This window comes from Dipodomys merriami, unplaced genomic scaffold (assembly GCF_024711535.1).
Source record: "Dipodomys merriami isolate MVZ:Mamm:240054 unplaced genomic scaffold, mDipMer1.0.p SCAF_13, whole genome shotgun sequence".
Classification (NCBI taxonomy): Eukaryota; Metazoa; Chordata; class Mammalia; order Rodentia; family Heteromyidae; genus Dipodomys; species Dipodomys merriami.
In genome coordinates this window covers 8,166,377-8,188,326 of record NW_027202604.1, presented here as the reverse complement: position 1 = coordinate 8,188,326, position 21,950 = coordinate 8,166,377, and the positions used below count along the sequence as shown (strand labels likewise).

The following is a 21,950-nucleotide window of genomic DNA, read 5'->3' as shown; positions in this document are numbered from 1 at the left end:
GTGGGTTCGATTCCTCAGCACCACATAAGCAAAAAGAAAAAAAGCTGGAAGTGGCGTTGTGGCTCAAGTCATAGAGCGCTAGCCTTGAGCTGAAGAGCTGAGGGACAGTGCCCAGACCCAGAGTTCAGGCCCCACGACCAGACACCCCCCCCCCCAAAAAAAAATTAAGCCCATCCAGAAATGTAATGTCCCACGCTCACACATTTTCTATGCTACTGGTAAAGGTACTCCTCCATTAAAATGAAATATTTTGGAAGAAGTTTGGGATAGACTCTAGTTTCAACAAATATTGCTCAGTATTTTGTTGCTGAACATCATTTTATTCTCCTAATCTTTTAATGTAAATTGTAGAGATAATTTTGACTAATTTGTATAAAGATGTTACTTGGCCTCAATTATAGATTGTGGACCAGTATATAGAACAATTTATAGATTTGAAATGGATGACAACCATTTGGATAGGATCCATTGGGGCTGGAGAAAGATAGGTGAGAAGTTTTTATACAACCACATAATGAAAATAAAACACCACAAAAAAAAATAGATGATATCCAAATGTAAAATTAATAGGACTGTCAGAGACAAGTGTGGCCATTTTGTCTTCAGAATAAATTATATAGTGTTGGAAAAGTTTGTCCTTCTTTGTATTAACTGTGCTTTTGGTGCCTTTGTACCATTCTTGCAAGAATCATTGGAAAATGAGCCACAAAGTTTTTGCTATATTTTGTTAAATACATAGCAGGTTACCTGTCAGTCTTTTAAATTTAGATTCATTTTGGGGAGCTTTTCCAATTTTCAGTCTATAAAATTATATATATATATTTATATATTATATATAATATATTTATATATATTTATATATTATATATATATATATTTTTCTGCTTATGTGGTACTGAGGAATCGAACCCAGGGCCTCATGCATGCAAGGCAAGTGCTCTACCACTGAGCCACCTTCCCAGCCTCAGTATTTTAACTAAGTTTAAATCTCTGATTTTAATATTTAATATTTTAATTTAATATTTATTTTTCTCAGTTGTGGTGCTTGAACTCAGGGTCCTGAACTTTTCTGCTCAAGGCTAGTACTTTTCCACTTTGAGAAACAGCATTACTTCCAGTTTTCTGGTGGTTTATTGGAGATAAGAATCTCAAAGACTTTCCTACCCAGGCTGACTTTGAACTGTCATCTCCAGATCTTAGCCTTCGTGAGTAGCTAGGGATACAGACATGAGCCACCAGCATTTGGCAAGCTTTTTGTTTTTAAGAGCACTACTGATGCTAAGAGGAAGAAAACATATGTAATTTTATTTTTCATGATGAATATTAGGCTGAAATGTATGTGGTTTTAATGTCATATTAGGATTTATTTTTTATTTTAGATGTGGGACAGATTAGGTGGAGATTTGGGTACTAGTATTACAATACAGTGACTGTCCGGGACCATGGGAAACTTAATTTGTCTGTCTTTTTTCTTATCTGTAACATATTGGCAATAAAAAGTCTCTTTACCTTCTATAATCCTTGAAGTTTACATAAAATGTATTTAACATGTTTGATTGCAATTGGAACTAAGGCAGGCTGCCTAAACTTCAGGTGGCTTCACTTCAAATCTGTTATGAAAGGTACTTCTACAAGTACCATTCCTGAAATACAATGGTTACCTTATGATAATGGGCTTTGATTTCATGAAAAAGTATCTGAAAGTATTGTGAATTAAAGTACTAAAAATTTAAATGTTAAAAATGTAATTAATATAATTAAATTGGTACAGATTTATAGGATTTTCATATCACAGAGCCCAGATCTGTACACACTCATTCAGGTCTTAGTAATTAATACCTGATTTCAAACCAAGTAAAAACTGTAATACTACTTAATGTTGTTCATAAGTACAGATCTGGGGCTATTTCAAATAATTTCTTTTTATTTTTGTGGAGGGGAAAAAGTCATTAGTCTGCACTTAAGTTCAGGATTTGCTTCCTGTAAAATAATTTATTTAAACTTTTTATTTATAGATTTTGAAATTTACAATTCTAAATAAAGCAATAGTAAGTAAGGCATTGCATTTTTTCAGGAAACAAAAATCACAATTATCATAAAGTCAGAGGCAGCCATGAATATTCCAGCAAACTGTGTAAGAAAAAATAATGCTCTGAGAAGCAAATGCCAAGAAATACAACATAGGTGGCCTTACTAAATTGGATAAAAAGATGTAATTTAGGAGGAGGAGAGTAAGTAGCAAACAATATTACTATGAGTTAGGTACTATTCAATGACTTTATGCAGATGTTAACATTTAATCCTCCCAACTATCTTATAAATTAGAACACAAATTATAAATGAAGTAGCTCAATTGCAGGAGATGAGCAAATTTTTCCCAAACCTGGAACCTGAGATTTCAAACAGCTGAATTTTTGGCTGTAGAATTGATCTTAGCCACTGTGCTGACTATCTTTAGGAAAACAATAGGAACCATCTGCTGATATAGAGAACTGGTTTATATTTTAGTGAACACTTAAGGGACTTTCTCAGAGGAAGGATGTAATTTAGCCCCCCTCCCTTTTTTTTAAGGAAATGAGCTAATTCCTAGGAAGCTTGGAGTCCTGGAAATTAAGAATACCTTAGAAATAAGTATTCAGTCTTCCTAGATTGTTATTATTATTTTTTTGGTTGGTCATCAGGTCTGAACTCTGGGCCTGGGCACTGTCCCTCAACTCTTCAGCTCAAGGCTAGCACTCTACCACTTGAGCCACTGTACCACTTCTAGCTTTTTCTGCTTATGTGGTGCTGAGGAATCAAACTCAGGGCCTCATGCATGCAAGGCAAGCACTCTACCACTGAGCCACCTTCCCAGCCCCTAGATGATATATATATATATATATATATATATATATATATATATATTTAAACATAGCCTGCTTATGAAAGAAGGATGATCAATACACACATGAAGAAATGCTCAACCTCTCTAGCCATAAAAGAAATGCAAATCAAAACAATATTGAGATACCACCTCACCCCAGTTAGAATGGCTATAATCAAGAACTCTAATAACAGATGCTGGAGGGGATGTGGACAGAAGGGAACCTTACTACATTGTTGGTGGGAGTGTAAAGTTGTTCAACCACTTTGGAAAGCAGTATGGAGGTTCCTCAAAAGACTTCACATAGAGCACCCCTATGACCCAGCAATCCCACTTTTGGGCATTTACCCAAATGATCACAAACAAGACCACCCTAAAGCTACCAGCACAACTATATTTATTACAGCATTATTTACCATAGCTAAGATAATTTGATGTTGGTATAACTTGTGGAGCGGAAGGGAAAAAACAAATCGTTTAAATAGGGATATAGGTGGACCCATTGCAACAATGAGATATACAAGTCGTTATGTCGAAAAACGAACTTTTATACCGACATCAAATACAGTGAAAGCAGGGGTTTTACTGTGGGGGAGGGACATACAAACCAACAAAGAAATAATCTTATAAATGCATTAGAAACAATTGCATGAAAGAAAAAAAACATTTGAATACATATCTTATGGTTCATTTCCCTAACATCACCTTTTCTGACCTTTTCTGCTTGACTCAGACATATACTAGATATTGCAAATAAGGGAAACCATGAGACCTATGTTTCTTTGGGCTTGGCTTACTTCACTTAATATAATTTTTTTCCAAGCCTTTCCATTTCCTAACCCCTGCTTTCACTGTATTTGATGTTGGTATAATTTATGGAGGGGAAGGGGAAAAGCAAGTCGTTTAAATAAGGATACAGGTGGACCTGTTGCAACAATGAGAAGTACAAGTCCTTATGTTGAAAACGAACTTTACAACTTTGGAGGGGTGGTGGGGAGGATGGGAAGGGGAAACGAAGGAGGAGGCTACAATGCTTGATAAGAAATGTACTTATTATCTTGCCCATGTAATTGTAACCCCTCTGTACAGTATTTTCACTATAAAAAATAAATTAATTAATTTTATACCCCCCCAACCCCCCAAAACATAGCCTACTTATGTAAAGGACATTATTATATATTATATTCACATAGTGCTTCCTTTTAAGTGTCCGGTATGAAAATACTATAGTGTGAGTGTTGCTGTGGAAGAACATCATAATTTTTTTTTTTTGTCTTTTTCATTTTTGTTCCTGGGGTTTGAACCCAGGACATTGCACTTACTAGGCAAGCACTTTGCCACTGAGCTACATCTCAGCCCTTCATCATTAATTCTTAAGACCGGGATTCACTTACAATTTTTGTGCTTTCTGACAGGATAGTGTGGATAATATTTGACTATTATCATAGGGTATATCATACTAAGTCTAATTGAATTAGCATTAGTCTAGGTATAGAAATAATGAAACTCCATATTCAATGTGTAATTTTTTAAAATCTCAAAATATTTCCTTTTTGCCTGAGAAAATCGAATTGTTATTTTAAAGAGAGACTTGTAAATTTTCCCCCCTAGGTTGGACTGTGGTAGAATCAAATGAACAATATTGTTTGATAGTGATCAAATTAAGAGCTGTTAATTTTGGTAAGCACATACCTTAAAAAATAGTGTCTTTTATTCTTAGATACTGTTTTTTCCATTTTGTCTTTTTTTTTACAAGTCTCTTTTACATAGCTTTGTTCTTCTGAGTCCTAAGACCAAACTTGTACTTTGAAAAGGAAATTGATAATTTAGATGGAAGGTTTGGGCTATATTCATATAATTTTGAAATACTTTTTTGATCAGATTTTTACATACAGATAATTAATTCTGGCTTATTTTGTCTTAACTTGATTAAAAATTAATAGATTACTTCTGGCAGTACTAAATGCATTAATCAGAATGTTGTAGGTTTATAAGAATGTCTTAAGTGTTCAAGGATGTCAGTTGAGCATTATTGCTACTCTAGTGCACACAACTCTCACAAATTGTTTTTTGTGTTAGCTACTTTACTCTGGTATTTTATCTGGGGGGAGGTCAAGAAGAAAGATATTTGTCTAACTGAGTTGTATAGAATAGGATAGAGGAGGTATTGCAAATGCCTTATATTGCTCATATATCTTTCTTTCCTGTTAGCTTGTTGCAGGCATGAGGTCATGGCATACTTTCTTCCTGAGTTAAAAAGGCAGTTTCACAATTTTCTCTACTTCAGGGAGTTACAGGGGTTAGTGTGAATAAAACCTATTGGCTGTTTCTGGAATACACAGTTTGGTATCATTATACCAAAACCGTATTGTTTCCCTTCATGACTATTTAATTGCCTTTTTTTTTTTTTTTTTTTTGGTCGGTTGTGCGGCTTGAACTCTAGGCTAGGGCGCTATTCCTCAGCTCTTCAGCTCAAGGTGAGCACTCTACCACTTGAGCTACAGTGCCACTTCCGGTTTTCTAGTGGTTTATTGAAAATAAGAGTCTCATGGACTTTCCTGGCGGGGCTGGCTTTGAAAGTCCTGCTGGGGCTGGCTTTGAACCATGATCCTCAGATCTCAGCCTCCTGAGTAGCTAGGATTACAGGCGTGAGCCACTGGCTTATTGCCTTTTAAATGCACTGAAGCACATTTAAATTTATCACAACAAAAGTATAGCCCCTTTATAGAAATACTCTTTACCAACTCGTTCATTTTTGACAATTGTTCTATAAAATTTACACATCTTTGGTGAGGGATGAAACGCATATGTTTATAAGGTGTAATTCCCCTTTTTCAAGAGTAGAATTAATTGATTTCCTTTTTCTGCTTAAGTTACTAAGTTGTGTAGCCATCATCATAAACCAGTTATACATTTCATTACTTACTGTGAGTTGTTAATTTCATATTAAGTATTTATTCCTATTCTCCCCACTCAAGGAAACCATTAATGTATTTTTGGTCTATGAGTTTTTCCTTTTCCAGTTATTTCATATAAATGAAAAAAAACATTTGGTTTGATCTGACATTTTTTCCTGAACACAATGTCTCTGAAGTTTATTTCTAACATGTATCCATAGTTTAATCCTTTGGTGAATATTAATGTCCCTTTGGTCCATTTTGTCAATACATTCATCATTTGTTAATTCATCCTAAGTATATTCAAATTGTTTTCAGTGCTTGACTCTTATGAAAAAATTCTACTAAGAAATTTGTACTCCAGTCTTTGTTACAGTTTCCTCCATTTCCTGTGGGTAGACACCTATAAGTGGGATTGATTCATCATTTTGATTTTGTTATGTTTCCTTCCTTCCTTCCTTCCTTCCTTCCTTCCTTCCTTCCTTCCTTCCTTCCTTCCTTCCTTCCTTCCTTCCTTCCTTCCTTCCCCTTCCCCTTCCTCCTCGTCCTCCTTCTCTTTCTTTCTTTCTTTCTTTCTTTCTTTCTTTCTTTCTTTCTTTCTTTCTTTCTTTCTTTCTTTCTTTCTTTCTTTCTTTCTTTCAAATTCTTTCTTTCTTTCTTTCTTTCTTTCTTTCTTTCTTTCTTTCTTTCTTTCTTTCTTTCTTTCTTTCTTTTATTCTCTTCTCTTCTCTTTTCTTTCCTTTTCTTTTCTTTTGTACAGTATTGGGGTTTGAACTCTTGAGCTGTCCCTTAGATTTTTTTTTTAAATTTTATTTTATTTTATTTGAGAACATACTGTACAGAGGGGCTACAATTACATGGGCAGGATAATGCATACATTTCTTACCAAGCATTGCAGCCTCCTCCTTTGTTTACCCTTCACCTCCCTTCCCAGCCACCCCCCTCCCCCCACCCAATTATACCCCCCCCACCGACATTGTAAAGTTGGTTTCTTTTTTTTTTTTTAAATTTTATTTTATTTGAGAACATACTGTACAGAGGGGTTACAATTACATTGGCAGGATAATGCATACATTTCTTACCAAGCATTGCAGCCTCCTCCTTTGTTTACCCTTCACCTCCCTTCCCAGCCTCCCCCCTCCCCCCCACCCAATCATACCCCCCTCCCCCCCCACTCCGACATTGTAAAGCTTGCTTTGACATGACATTTTGTAATTCTCCTTGTTACAACAGGTCCACCTGAATCCTTAAACGACTTGTTTGTCCCCCTCTCCTCCACATGTTATACTGACATCAAATAAAGTGAAAGCGGGGGTTACACTGTGGGGGAGGGACATACAAAGCAACAAAGAAATAATCTTATAAATGCGTTAGAAACACATGCATGAAAGAAATGAAAACATTAAAATACATATTTAAGGGTTCATTTTCCTAACATCACATTATCTGACCTTTTCCGCTTGATTCATACCTATACTAGATATTGCAAATAAGGGAAACCATGGGACCTATGCTTCTTTGGGCCTGGCTTACTTCACTTAATATAATTTTTTCCAAACCTTTCCATTTCCTAATAAATGGGGAAATGTCATTCTTTCTGATGGAGGCATAGAATTCCATTGTGTATATATACCACATTTTCTTGATCCATTCATCTACTGAGGGGCATCTGGGCTGGTTCCATATCTTAGCTATGGTAAATAATGCTGCAATAAACATAGTTGTGCTGGTAGCTTTAGTGTGGTCTTGTTTGTAAACATTTGGGTAAATGCCCAAAAGTGGGGCTGGGAAGGTGGCTCAGTGGTAGAGCGCTTGCCTTGCATGCTCGAGGCCCTGGGTTCGATTCCTCAGCACCACATAAGCAAAAAGAAAAAAGCCGGAAGTGGCGCTGTGGCTCATAGTGGTAGAGCGCTAGCCTTGAGCTGAAGAGCTGAGGGACAGCGCCCAGGCCCAGAGTTCAGGCCCCACGACCGGACCCAAAAAAAAAAAAAAAAAAAAAAAAAAAAAATGCCCAAAAGTGGGATTGCTGGATCATAGGGGAGATCTATGTGAAGTCTTTTGAGGAACCTCCATACTGCTTTCCAAAGTGGTTGAACAAGTTTACATTCCCACCAACAATGAAGTAAGGTTCCTTTCTGTCCACATCCCCTCCAGCATCTGTTGTTGTTAGAGTTCTTGATTTTTGCTGTTCTAACTGGAGTGAGGTGATATCTCAATGTTGTTTTGATTTGCATTTCTTTTATGGCTAGGGATGTTGAACATTTCTTCATGTGTCTATTGGCCATCCTTCTTTCTTCTTCAGAGAAGCTTCTCTTTAAGTCTTTCGCCCACTTATTTATTGGGCAGTTGTTTCTTTGAGGATTTGTTGTTGGGTGGTTTAATTTTTTGAGTTCCAAGTATATTTTAGATATGAGACCCTTGTCCGTTGTATGGCTAGTAAAGATCTTCTCCCAATCCGTGGGCTTTCTATTGATCTTGCTAGCTATGTCATTTGCCCTGCAGAAGCTCTACAACCTTATGCAATCCCATTTGTCCAACCTTTCTTTGATTTGTTGTGCTTCCCGGTCTCTATTCAGAAAATTTCGGCCTGAGCCAAGGAGACCTAGGGTTTCTCCTATTCCATCCTGTAATGTTTTCAGAGTGTCTGCTTTGACTTCAAGGTCTTTGATCCATTTGGAGTTGATTCTGGTGCAGGGTGATATATAAGGAGCTAGCTTTAGTTTTCTACATGTAGTTAACCAATTTTGCCAGCACCATTTACTGAAGAGGCTGTCTTTCTTCCATTCTATTGTTTTAGCTTCCTTATCGAAGATTAGATGGCTATAGGTCTGTAGGTTCATTTCTGGGTTTTCAATTCTATTCCATTGGTCCTGAGGTCTGTTCTTGTGCCAATACCAAGCTGTTTTGATTACTATGGCTTTATAGTAGAGTTTGAAATTTGGTATTGATATTCCTCCAGCAGTGTTCTTTCCGTTGAGGAGCGTTTTTGCTATTCGGGGTCTTTTATTGTTCCATATGAATTTTTGGATTGCCTCTTCTATTTCCTTGAAGAATGAGGGTGGAATTTTGATAGGTATCGCGTTGAATTTGTAGATAGCCTTGGGAAGTATTGCCATTTTCACGATGTTAATCTTGCCAATCCAGGAGCATGGGAGGTTTTGCCATTTTTTAAGTTCTGTGTTGATTTCCTTTTTCAAGATTTTAAAGTTTTCATCATAGAGGTCCTTCACTTCTTTGGTTAAGTTAATTCCTAGGTATTTTATTTTTTGTGGGGCTATTACAAATGGAGTTGCTTTCCTAATTTCAGCCACACTTTTCTCATTGTTGGCATATAGAAAAGCCATTGATTTTGGGGGGTTAATTTTATAACCTGCTACTTTGCCAAAGTTTTGAATCAGCTTGAGTAATTTGGGAGTGGATTCTATGGGATTCTTTAAATACAAGATCATGTCATCTGCAAAGAGGGAGAGTTTTATTTCTTCTTTCCCTAGTTGGATCCCCTTTATGTCTGCATCTTGTCTTATTGCTGTAGCTAGGCATTCTAATACTAGATTGAAGAGAAGTGGAGAGAGTGGGCATCCTTGTCTTGTTCCTGAGTTAAGAGGAAATTGTCCCTTAGATTTTTCACTCAAAACTGATGCTCTACTACTGGAGCCTCAGCTCCACTTCTGTTTTTTGTTGTTTTTTTTCATTTTGTTTTCGGTGGTCTATGAGACTCACAGACTTCCTGTCAGGACTAATTTTGAACCGTGATCCAAAGGTCTGTCTCTTAAATAGTTTGAATTGAAAGTGTAAGCTACCAGCATCTGGTTATGTTTAACATTTTATGACACTGCCAAATTATTTTTTTAAGTGGCTACAACTTTTGATAGCATCAACAATGCATGGAGGTTCCCATTTTTCATGCCAACATTTGCTATTCCCTGTATTTATGATATATATACATATATATCTTTTTATAACATGAATTTTTCTCTCAATAGTTAGACGTGTCGATGTTGATATATGTTCTTTAATTCTTATTGCTATAGAGTATGTGATCAATAAGTTAAAAAAATCCAACTACCATGTCCATATGTATTTATTTCTCCTTAGTTCACTCCAGTGATTTCCTCTGTTCTTTGGTTCCTCTTAATTTGGAGGACATCAAGGCTCAGTAATGGTACTTTTTACCTTTTATTTAGTCTACATGATGTTTTTTTGTTTCAGTGATTTCATTGTTTCTTTTTTTAAAAGTAACATTGAAGATCAATCTAGTCCTCTTTTCTCAATTCCATCTTGTGCATATGATTCTTGTGTTTAGCATCTCATCTGAAATGTAGTACATTATACATTGACCTCTTGTTCTTTCTCTTCTAAACTTATTTTACCTGGTATCTTTCCTCATATGTAGACCTATCTTTCTACTAGCACAGCCAAAGAGAGTGGACCGTTCTTTTTCTTTTTGTATATCCAAGGCTGGGACTCAAACTCAGTACCTAATGATATTGCTCTACCAGCTGAGCCATGCCTCCAACACTCCTTTACTTTTACTTTTGACTTGATCTTTGCTAATATATAAAAAAAAAGATTGGAAGTTGCATATTTAAATTTATAATATTGAACTACTTATCTCATTTTTTCCTCTGTGTAGTTTTCTGCATATAATAATCAAATGTTATTTTCCTTTCATCTACATTTTAACTGTTATGTAGATTTATTATGTAGATTTATTGTCTAATTCACTGGATAACAATTTTATTTATTGACATTAAGCTTTTAATAGCTAATTTTAAGTTAAATACCAAACAGTTTTGGAAACAGGATTCGGTGACTCTTAAGTTTCTTGATATAGTTTTAATTTCCTAGGACCAATATGTGGAATTTTGAGTTCCTAGAATGGTGGCTGCCATATCTAATGTTGGGTTGCTTACATTACCAGTTTTTACTTATAGTTTTATAAGTAAGTGTTAAATTCAGTAAATTTTTAAAAAAATTATTTGGATTGAATTAAAAAATGTTATTATAAAGGTGAAGTACAGAGGGGTTATAGTTGCGTAAGTCAGGTAAAAAGTACATTTCTTTTTGGACAGTGCACCCTAACCTCACTATCTTCCCAGATCTTCCCTTCCATCCCCACCCATAGGTTGTGTAGTTCATTTTCAACATAGTGTCTAATAAGTACCATATCTGTATTTGTTCACCCTTTTCCTTTTATTTCTGTGCCCTTCTTTACCCTCCCAAAGACAAATGAACAAACAAGACAAAAAAAACAAAAACAGCAATAAAATCTGTTTCCATTTCCTGTAGTGCTTTTCAGTAGATATTATTTTATATGAACATAGGCATTGTACCTTTGTGTTACTGTCCTAAGAGTATCCTCCTTTGGTCTTACTGTGTGTGAATGTCTAGAGTCCTGTATAATTTATCATGTCCCAATGAATTTTAGATCCAACTTCTGCATATGAAAAAAAAAACTTGTGCTGCTCATCTCTCTGAGATTGGTTTACCTCACTTAACATGATATTTTCTAGGTCTATCCATTTCCCTGCAAATGACATAATGATATTCCTTCTAATAGTTGTGTGGGACATCATCTATTGTAGGGCATCTGGGCTATTTCCATAGCTTAGCTATTGTGAATAGTGAAACAGTGAGCATGGTTGTGCAAATGTCTTTATAGTATCCTGGCTTTTGATGTTCTGGGTAGATGCCCAGGAGTGGTATATCTGGGTTGTAGGGAAAATATATGTTTAGTTAATTAGTTAGTTTGTTTTGTTGGTGGGTCTTGAACTCTGGGCCTGGGCCCTGTCGCTGAAATCTTCAGCTCAAGTGGCAACAGTGCCACTTGTGGTTTTCAGATGGTTAATTGGAGATAAGTGTCTCATGGACTTTCCTACCCAGCCTGTCTTTGAACCACGATCCTCAAAACTCAGCCTCCTGACTAGCTAGGATTACAGGCATGAGCCACCGGCACTTGGCTTATGTTTAGTTTTTAGAGGAAAAAAAAAAACTGTCCAAAGTGGTTGTACTAGTTTACATTACCATCAACAGTACAATAGGGTTCCTTTTCCTTCCCATATTCCCTCCAACATTTGTTGTTATTTAAATTCATGATGTTGGCCAATCTAAATGGGGTGAGATGGAATCTCAGATAGAGTTTTAGAATGACTTTATTCCAAAGTGAACTATCCTGTTTGAAGAACAACAAAATAATGTAAGGATAGTTTGAATTGAAAGGCAATCTAATATTTTATCCAGATCCCAAGCTCTATTCTCTTTTTTAATACCTCTTGAATAGAAACATATTCTATACTTAGAGTAGTTTTAAAAATGTTTAGGAAATGCTGTTTTAATAGGGCATATTAAACTTTTTTTTAATATTTCATTTCATTTCATTTTGAATTGTTATCACAGGTAGTGAAAACTTTTACCAGGAAAAAGAAAAGTAAGGATATGATATACAATAGAAGGAAGAAATTAATGTGCTGCTAATACTCAGAATAAAGTTTTAATTGATCTAGTAAAGGTACATGGACTATCAGCTTGCTATTTTTCAACTTTCAATTAATTACTAGAATTGAAAAATAACTTATTAAAGTGTAGCATTATTAAAAGTTGAGGATTTGAACTTTGTACTTGATATTTTGACTCTGTGTCACAACAGTGACAGTTGTGTATTGTGCTTGTGAATATTAATGTAGTAATTAGAAAGCCCAGTTTACTTGGGACAGTTTGTATGCTGGTCATCATGCCTTGATTAATATATCCCTTTTAGATTAGTATTTGGCAGCTTCTATACAAATTGTCACAAATTGACAGACTTTACATGCTTTATTTTTTTCTTACATTTCTCTCTCTCTAGTTTATTTCTCTCACTGTTTCTCTCTCTCTTTGAATGTTAGAAATCAGATAGAATTTCTAACAGGTTAGAATCTCTTTCATTCAGTTTATTGGCAAATTTTAGTTTCTCATGGTTGTAGGGCTTGATTCCCATTTTATTTTTGCGTGTAACGTACAAATCAGGCCTAGGTTTTTAGGCAGCTGATTTTGGCACATTGATTTCTTCATTTTCAAAGTTAGCAACTTTGCAGGTTGATCCTTTCTGTGTGTTTATTTGAAGCTTTTTTTCCCCCATAGCATTATTTTCTCTACTCATTCAATTAGATTGGGCTTTCTAGAACAGTAAAACTTATCCGGGGTTCTATTTCTAGGCCCACAAAACCTTTAATCATGTAAGTAAAACATAGGCTCCATCCTGCCTTCCATAGCTCTTTTACTAAGTGTTTCACTTTGGGCAAAGATTATATAGTAATCTATTTTCGGTTTTTTTTATTAATAAGTTTTTTTATTGTGAAAATACCATACAGAGAGGTTACAATACATGAGCAAAGTGATGAGTACCTTTCTTATCAAGCATAGTTGCCTGCTCCTTTGTTTCCCCTTACCATCCCTGCCCTCCTATCTTCCCCCTCCCCCTCTCCCCCCCCCCCCCCCATTTAGATATGAGACCCTTGTCCATTAAATGGCTAGGAAAGATCTTCTCCCAATCCGTGGGCTTTGTATTGATCTTGCTAGCTATGTCCTTTGCCATGCAGAAGCTCTGCAGCTTCATGCTATCCCATAAGGATCTCTATTAAAAAAATTTCAGCCTGTGCCAAGGAGACCTAGGGTTTCTCCTATTCTATCCTGTAATGTTTTCAGAGTGTCTGCTTTGACTCCGAGGTCTTTGATTCATTTGGAGTTGATTCTGGTGCAGGGTGATATATAAGGATTGAGCTTTAGTTTTCTACAGGTGATTAACCAATTTTGCCAGCATCATTTACTGAAGAGGCTGTCTTTCCTCCATTCTAATTTTTTTTAGCTCCCTTATCAAAGATTAGGTGGCTATAGGTCTGTGGGTTCATTTCTGGGTTTTCAATTCTGTTCCATGTGTCCTGAGGTCTGTTCTTGTGCCAATACCAAGCTGTTTTGATTACTATGGCTTTATAGTAGAGTTTGAAATTTGGTATTGATATTCCTCCAACACTGTTCTCTCTGTTAAGGCTCATTTTTACTATTTGAGGTTTTTATTGTTCCATATGAATTTTTGTATTACTTGTTCTATTTCCTTGAAAAATGAGGTTGGAATATTGATAGGTATCACATTAAATTTGTAGATAGCCTTGGGAAGTGTTGCCATTTTCACGATGGTCATCTTTCCAATCCAGGAGCATGGGAGGTGTTTCTACTTCCTAAGTTCCAATTTGATTTCCTTTTTCAGGTTTTAAAGTTTTCATCATAGAGGTCCTTCACTTCTTCAGTTAAGTTAATTCCTAGGTATTTTATTTTTTGTGGGGCTATTATAAAAGGAGTTGCTTTCCTGATTTCAGCCGTGCTCTTCTCATTGTTGACATACAGAAAAGCCATTGATTTTTGAGGGTTAATTTTATACCCTGTTACTTTGCCAAAGTTTCAAATCAGCTGGAGTAATTTGGGGGTGAGTCCATGGGATTCTTTAAATACAAGATCATGTCATCTGCAAACAGGGAGAGTTTTACTTCATCTTTCCCTTTTTGGATCCCTTTTATTTTGTATCTTGTCTTATTGCTGTAGCTAGTCATTCTAATAGTAAATTGAAGAGAAATGGAGAGAGTGGACATCCTTTTCTTGTTCCTGACTTAACAGGAAATGGCTTTAGTTTTTCACCATTAAATATAATGCTGGCTGTAGGTTTGTTATATACAGCCTATATTGTATTGGGGAATGTTCCATGGATTCCTAGTTGAGAAGTTCCTTTGTTGAGAAGTTTTGCATCAGTGTTCATCAAAGAGATGGGTCTATACTTCTCTTTCTTTGATGAGTCCCTGCCTGGTTTTGGGATGAGGGTTATGATGGCTTCATAGAATGAGTTGGGTAGTGAGCTTTCTTTCAATTTCATTGAAAAGTTGGAGGAGTATTGGTGTGAGCTCTGCTTTGAAAGCCTTGTAGAATTGCACTGTAAATCCATCTGGTCCTGGGGTTTTCTTAGATGGGAGGTCTCTTATTGCTGTTTCTATTTTAATGCTTGATATGGGACTGTTAAGTTGGTTTAACTCAGTTTAGTTTTGTTCGGCATGTTGAAATTTGCTAGGAAAAGGTCCATTTCTGCCAGGTTCTCAAACTTATTGGCATAAAGGTTTGAGAAGTATTCCCTTATAATGTTCTGAATATTGGTTGTTTCTGTGGTGATGTTTCCATTCTCATCTCTGAGTTTATTTATTTGGGTGTGTTCTCTTCTTTTTCTGATACGATTTGCTAAGGGTCTGTCAATTTTGTTAATTTTTTTTGAAGAACCAGCTCTTTGTTTTATTGATTCTTTCTATAGTTTTTTTGGATTCTAATTAGTTTAATTCTGATTTACTTTTAATTATTTTTTTCCATCTACTGGATTGGGGTTTATATTCCTGCTCTTTTCCAAGGAGGTTCAGATGTCTTAATAAATTGTTGGTTTCAGATCTCTCCAATTTTTTGATGTACGAACTCAGAGCTATAAACTTGCCTCTGAGTACTGTCTTTGCTGTGTCCCAGAAGAGCTGGTGATTTGTGTGTTCATTTTTGTTGAATATCATGAACATTTGAATTTTCTTTCTAATCTCTTCCATGACCCACTGGTGATTCAACAGTGTGTTGTTCAGCCTCCATGTGTTACAGGACTTTCTTTGGTGGCTTTTGGTGTTGAGTTCCAATTTTATTCCCTTGTGATCTGAGAGAATGCAAGGTATAACTTCAATGTTTCTGAATTTGGACAAGTTTGCTATGTGATCTAAAATGTGATCTCTTTTGGAAAATGTTCCGTGTGCTGCTGAGAAGAATGTGTATTCTGATGCTGCTGGGTGAAATATTTGGTAGATTTCTGTTAAATCTAGTTGATCTTATGCAGTTGTTTAGGTGTTTAGTTTCCCTGTTGATTTTTTGCTGAGTTGATCTATGTAGTGGGGATAGTGGTGTGTTAAAGTCCCCAACAATTAATATCTTTTGATCTATATGAGATTTGAGGGAAAGTAGTGTTTCTTGGATAAATTTGGGTACTCTTGTTTGGCGAATAGATATTTAGAATTGTAATATCCTCCTGAAGGAGAGATCCCTTAATTAGTATGTAGTGACCTTCTTTATCTTGTCTCACTAATTTTAATTTGAAGCCTCTTTTATCTGATATTAGGATTGCAACTCCTGCCTGTTTATGGGGGCCGTTTGCTTGGTAGATTTTTATTCCAGCCTTCCACTTTCAGAATATGTTTTTTTCTATGGGCAAGTTTTGAGTCCTGAAGGTAGCAGATAGAAAGGAGCCTGCTTTTTAATCCAACTAGACAGTCTATGTCACTTAATTATAGAGTCTGTTAATGTTGAGAGATAGGACTGAGAGGTGTTTGTTAGTTCCTGCCATGTTATCCACCTTCTTGGGGGCTGTGGCAACTGGGTTCTTCCTATGGTTCTTGGATTCTCAGTTTGGGTACAGTTTCTGGGCCTTTATTTGGTCTTTTTTTTTTTTTTTTTTTTTCTATGTGTAGGACATCTTTCAAGGATCTTTTGTAGGATTGGTTTGGTGGAGATATATTGATTCAGTTTTTCTTTGCTGTGGAAGGTTTCATTTGACTTTCAGTTATGAAGAATTTAGCTGGGTACAGTATTCTTGGTTGATAGTTGTTTGTCTTTAGGGCATGGCATACATCATTCCAGGCTCTTGCTTTAATTGTCTCTGCTGAGAAATCTGAGGTGATTCTAATTGGTTTCCCTTTATTGGTGATTTATCTTTTCTCCTTGATAGCTTTAAGGATCCTTTCTTTGGTCTGAGTTGATGTTGGGCGGATTATAATGTGAAGGTGGGATGTCTTGTTCTGGTCTGGTCTATTTGGGGTTCTAAAAGCTTCCTGTATCTGAATAGGCCTATCTTTTTGCATGTTTGGGAAGTTCTCTGCTAGGATCCTGTTAAATTTCCTAGACCATTAACTTCTGTCTCTAGGTATTCCTCTATATACCCATTATCCTCAGATTAGGCCTTCTGATCTTGTTTTATAAATATTGAATAGTTCTATCATATTTCATGGATTTGTCTTGGAAAGTTGTATGTTCTTTCTCTGTAATATCTATGTTGTCTTCAATCCCCGAGATTTGATCTTCTGCATGGTCTAATCTACAAGACTTTCTACTTGGTTTTTATTTCTTTTTCTCCTAATTGGTCAGCTTTGATGGCTTCAAATTTTTGTTGGAGCTTTGTTTTAGATCTTGTATGTACTTCTTCTTTAATTTGGTGTTCAGTGTTTATTGTCAAATCACTCAGTTGATTGGTTATGGTTTCCTTGGACTGCCATTCCTTCTGTCGGACTCCTTTCAGCATTCCCTTTGTAGTCTCCCTGAATTCTTTCAGCTGTCTGTTTTTCCATGAATGTCCCTATTGGTCTTTGTCTATTTCATCCTGCTCTTACAATTCCTGTATTACTCTTTGATTAACTTCCTCATGTTCACGCAATTCCTGTGTTTCTCTTTGTTCCCAGCCTGCTCACACAATTCCTGTTTCTTTTGACTGTTCTTAGCCTGTTCACGCAATTCCTGTCTTTCTCTTTGACTGTTCTCAGCCTGTTCATGCAATTCTTGTATTTGTCTTTGAGTAGCTTCCTCATGCTCACAAAATTCCTGTATTAATCTTTGGTTTGCCCACTCTTTCTCGCTATCAAGCTTACATTGAGTCCTTTGCAGGTTTTCAATTACCATGTTTACCAGTAGTATTTGTAGAGCTTTTTGGGAACTCTCTTCTGGATTATTCATTAACTGTTCTGTTCTATCACCTGATTATCATGAGTGGGAGTTGAGATACCTGGACTTGCCATTTTTCTCGTTTCTTTGGCTTGTTCTGCCCATTTGGTATGAAAGTAACACCAATTTTGTCCCAGAACACAATTTTAAGGCAAGCATCAACCAGAGTTGCACAGTCAAAATGGCTGCAGATACAATCTAGTTCAACATCAAACAACTTATGATTAATGGGCTAAGAACAGCAAAGATTTGGCAAACCAGATATTATTAGGTTTAGGGAACCTAATAATGGGGAAAAATAGGCTTAGCAGGATGTGGAGAGGTGAAAGGAGAGTGAATTTAACGAAGTCCTAATCTCAGAGAGATTAGGGGGAATGGGTAGATCTTGTATCTTCCCTGTGTCCATAACCTGGTTCCTGGTGGAATCTCTGTTCTGCTTGTGGTGTTTGGTTTTCCTGTGGCTTCATTGGTTTCTTAACTCAGTTTGTTTGAGCAAGCAGAAAAATGCCCTGTGTTACCCAGGATTTTGTGATCCATCCCCCCAGGCTAGTTCAGTGGGAGGGAGATCTGCTTTGAGTATCACAAAAGGGGGAGATGGCTGTTTCCTCCACTTTAGAGATGCTGTCTGGAGGCAAGGTTCTGGGTAGGGTTGAACCCTTTCACCAAACAGTAGTTTTTCTCTGAGGGGCTAGCTCCTGAGATACTCACAAAGCCCAGCCTGGAGCCATTCTCAGGGTTTATGTTTACTGAGTTTCAATCATTTTTCTAGGCTACTGAAGGGAGCTGTAGCCTCTGGCTCTGTTTACCCAGTAAAGAAAGTCACTTCTCCAGGGCGTAGCTTCCACCCCTAGTTGGGGTGACTTTCCCCAGGGTGGAGCTGAGCCTGGCAGGTCAGGTCAGGTTCCTGTGATCTGCTAAATGACTTTTTTGCAATCTTCCAAGGCCTAAGTTGGAGCTAGCTGCTCAGCTAGGCCTTTGTCAGTGTCAAAGATGGAGATCTCCGGCTGTGCAGGAGAGGTGGCCTTCCCTCCTCTGCTCCCTGAGAAGGGGTGAAGACATCAGGCTTCTACTCATGCCAAGTCTTGGTTACTGGGCTATCTCTGGTCTGCGGTCTGCAGGATGAAGATATTTGCTCCTTGTCAGTTCTTGCTGGTATTGAGTAGAATCCGCTCCGCCACTGTGTCTGGTGCCTTTGTCCTGGACTCTCTGTTGTAGGTATGGCGCCTATGGCCGTTGCCTCTGCAGCTGCAGCGGCTACAGCCATGGCTACCAGCAAGTGCTTAGATCTGTCTCATTGTTTGGATTTTCCCTCTCTGGCCCAACTCTCTGTACTGTCATGGCACACTTGGTGTAATTCTCTGTCCTAGGACTGATCACTGGAACACTAAAACTGCTTTCTATGCATGAGCTTGTTTAGCCTCCAGCTTCTCCTCTGCCCTCTTCCTCCGAATCCCTGGTAATCTATTTTCTGAGTACCCAGTTTCATTACTTAAAATATGAAGAAAAACTAACTTTCAGGGTTCTTCAAATTTAACTTCATTTTTTTTCTTTTCTATTTCCTCTCCTGCTTCCCTTTTACACCATTTCAAAGGTACTACACATTCTCCCATCTCACTTTCTAGATTTCAGGAAGTAAAGAGGGCATGACTTTGTTTTGATAGAGCAGACACCTATCATATTACTGCACATACCAGGCTTTTCCATTAATGCTTGACAGTGTTGTATTCTTCAGTGTTAGTGACATAGTAACAGGCAAATCTTGAAGTTATAGTCACAGGAAGAAGAGGAATTAAGACATGATTTTTTTCCCTCTACCTTTACACTTTATTTTATATTGAAAATATAAACTACTTAAGTAGTTGTTACTTTATAGAAATCATTCTGCTTAACACAGTTGCCTTTTAATAAAGTGCTTGAATATTTGTTTTCTGTTTTTGAAATTTTTTTATTTATTAGATTTAACTGCATCATTTGGAGAAAACACATGTGTTTTAGAATCAAATTACCATTACATATGTACTTCTCAACTTAAATTTTCAGCTTGGAAAGTTATCCTAAGCATATAATTTGTATTCAGATAGATAAACTTGTATGTTGCACAGTTTTAAAAAAGACCAATTTGTGATTTTAACCCTACACCTTATTTTATTAAATAAAATAAATATTTGGTATTTGCTAATAATTTATACTTCTCTCCTTAATAATAAACTTAGAAGTAGTTAGGTGCAGTAGGGTTTGATGTTAAACCAACTCAGCCAATATACCACTAAAGTTAATTTCTTTTTCTTCAGTTTACAATGACAATTTTACACTCCATTTGCTGTCAGTGAAAATGTAGGCAGCATCTATTCCATGTATTTATAATCACTGAGTTCACTGTAACATACAGGAAAAATACATTAGAATGCCATATAGTAAAGTCTAACACATAAACAACTACTTAGCATTTTCAAGAATGTATCTGACTTATTGATTGGCTTAAATATCGTTTGGTAGAGTGAAATACCACACAGAGTGCATACATTCATTTACTTTTCAGAGCAATTGCTTCTTGTGCTGATGAAGGAGTTTTCTCTTCGCTTTATAAAGCTTACCTATTTCCATTGGAATTTCTGAATCTTGACACAATTAAATTTTTTCTAGGGTTCTTCATATAAAGTATACTCTGGAGGAAAACAATTTTTGAAAACTTATTATTATATTTAAATTTATTTACATTTATGTTTGGGATGTTCCATGCGCAGTGTGAAGTTGGGACTTTTCATAATTTCTGTTTTTCTTTATGAACACTATGATCCTTGGCAGGCTCCATGCTATAAATTAGTCTCAAATAGATGGTGCATGCATTTTTTCAATAATATACTTGTTAAGACTTTAGTTAAGACTTGTTAGTACTTTAATTAGAAAATAGTAAAATATGGTGTGTAGTTTACTTCTGTATTGATCTAAAACTTGAGAAGTGATAGTAGGAGATCATATAGGTAAGAAGAACATAGAGGAAGTAGGTGGTGTTGACCTAAATCATTAGCAAGCACATACACCTCTGTTCTTTTTTAGGAGAACAATATTATATTAAATGTAAATTCATTTTTAGGCATATTGTTATTTTAGCTTTAATGTTTCTTTTAGTGAATTGAGTAAGATTTCATATTTCATAGGTATATTATTTGGAAGTTGGAATAGCCATTGAAATTATTCTTGGAAGAGTGGCAAAGTACGTAGTGAGACAAAAAATAGTATTTACAAATGTAATATGAAAAACATAGGAAAAAGTTACATAGCAAAAAGTTACATAGGAAACTTCTTAATGTAAATATGCCTTGTCTCTTCTCATACCTGTCCTACCATTCTTTGTCCAATGGCAAATGAAGAGTGTTTTTCAGACTGTTGTGTAACCTATTATAACTGTTGTGTAACCTATTAAAACAGCTTTAAATTTTGAATAAAATTGATGTAAATATGAGAAGGAAAGAGACTATTAATCACCTTTTAAATGACATAAAAAGCTATAGTAAAAATCACAGTCTGGTAAAGGTAATGAGTAAAATCCCTAAATTCAGATGTGAATTTTAAGCACAGGGCAGTTGTCTTCTGTATACTTAACTGTTGTATATTTTAGTCAAAGTGTAATTTAGACTTTAGAAGTAGTGAATATGGCTTTCATATTTTTTTATTTTACTTTTAGCATGTATACCAATGAACTACTACTACTGGACTCTGGTTTTGATGGGTATATATGGTGTATAATAATGTACAGTAATGAAAACAAGATATCCTGTCTACTGGACTCTGGTTTTGATGGGTATACATGGACTATGAAACCAAATACTACTGAAATAATTCATATGCTCATCCTCGGATTGTCTTTATGGTGTGCCTTACTTTCTACTACTAAAAAACTATATTTAGTGGTAAAATTCAAATCATTCAAACACATTTGAGCATGTTTTACATGCTGTAGTGTACTGAGGACTTTCAGGCTTAGATTGTAAAACAAATGTATTATTATTTTCATTGAGTATATTTGCCTTAATTTGATCATAGTCCTAGCATTTTTACAGAAAGCAACTTATTGTATTTTTAATAAAAGTCTTTTGACAATTTTAAGTATTTGAGAAAATTTTCTGCTGCATTTTTTTCTTCATGGGCAGTTTTGTAACATTTTTTGGTAGTTAAAAACTATAGCACAGGCCAGGCACTGATGGCTCACACCTGTAATCCTGCCTACTCAGGAGGCTGAGATCTGAGGATTATGGTTCAAAGTCAGCCTGGGCAAGAAAACCAGAAGTGGCGCTGTGGCCCAAGTGGTAGAGCACTAGCCTTGAGCTGAGAGTTGAGGGACAGTACCCAGGCCCAGAGTTCAAGCCCCATGACGACAAAACAACAACATTAACAACAACAAAAATAACAAAAAAGAAAACTATAGCACAGATGGTCTA

General features: G+C 36.1%; 1 protein-coding gene across 13 annotated transcripts in view; it reads left to right on the top strand.

Moving 5' to 3' along the window:
- Tbc1d5 (TBC1 domain family member 5) overlaps window positions 1–21,950 on the top strand; it is a 476,492-nt gene that overhangs the window by 64,867 nt on the left and 389,675 nt on the right. The window lies entirely within an intron of this gene.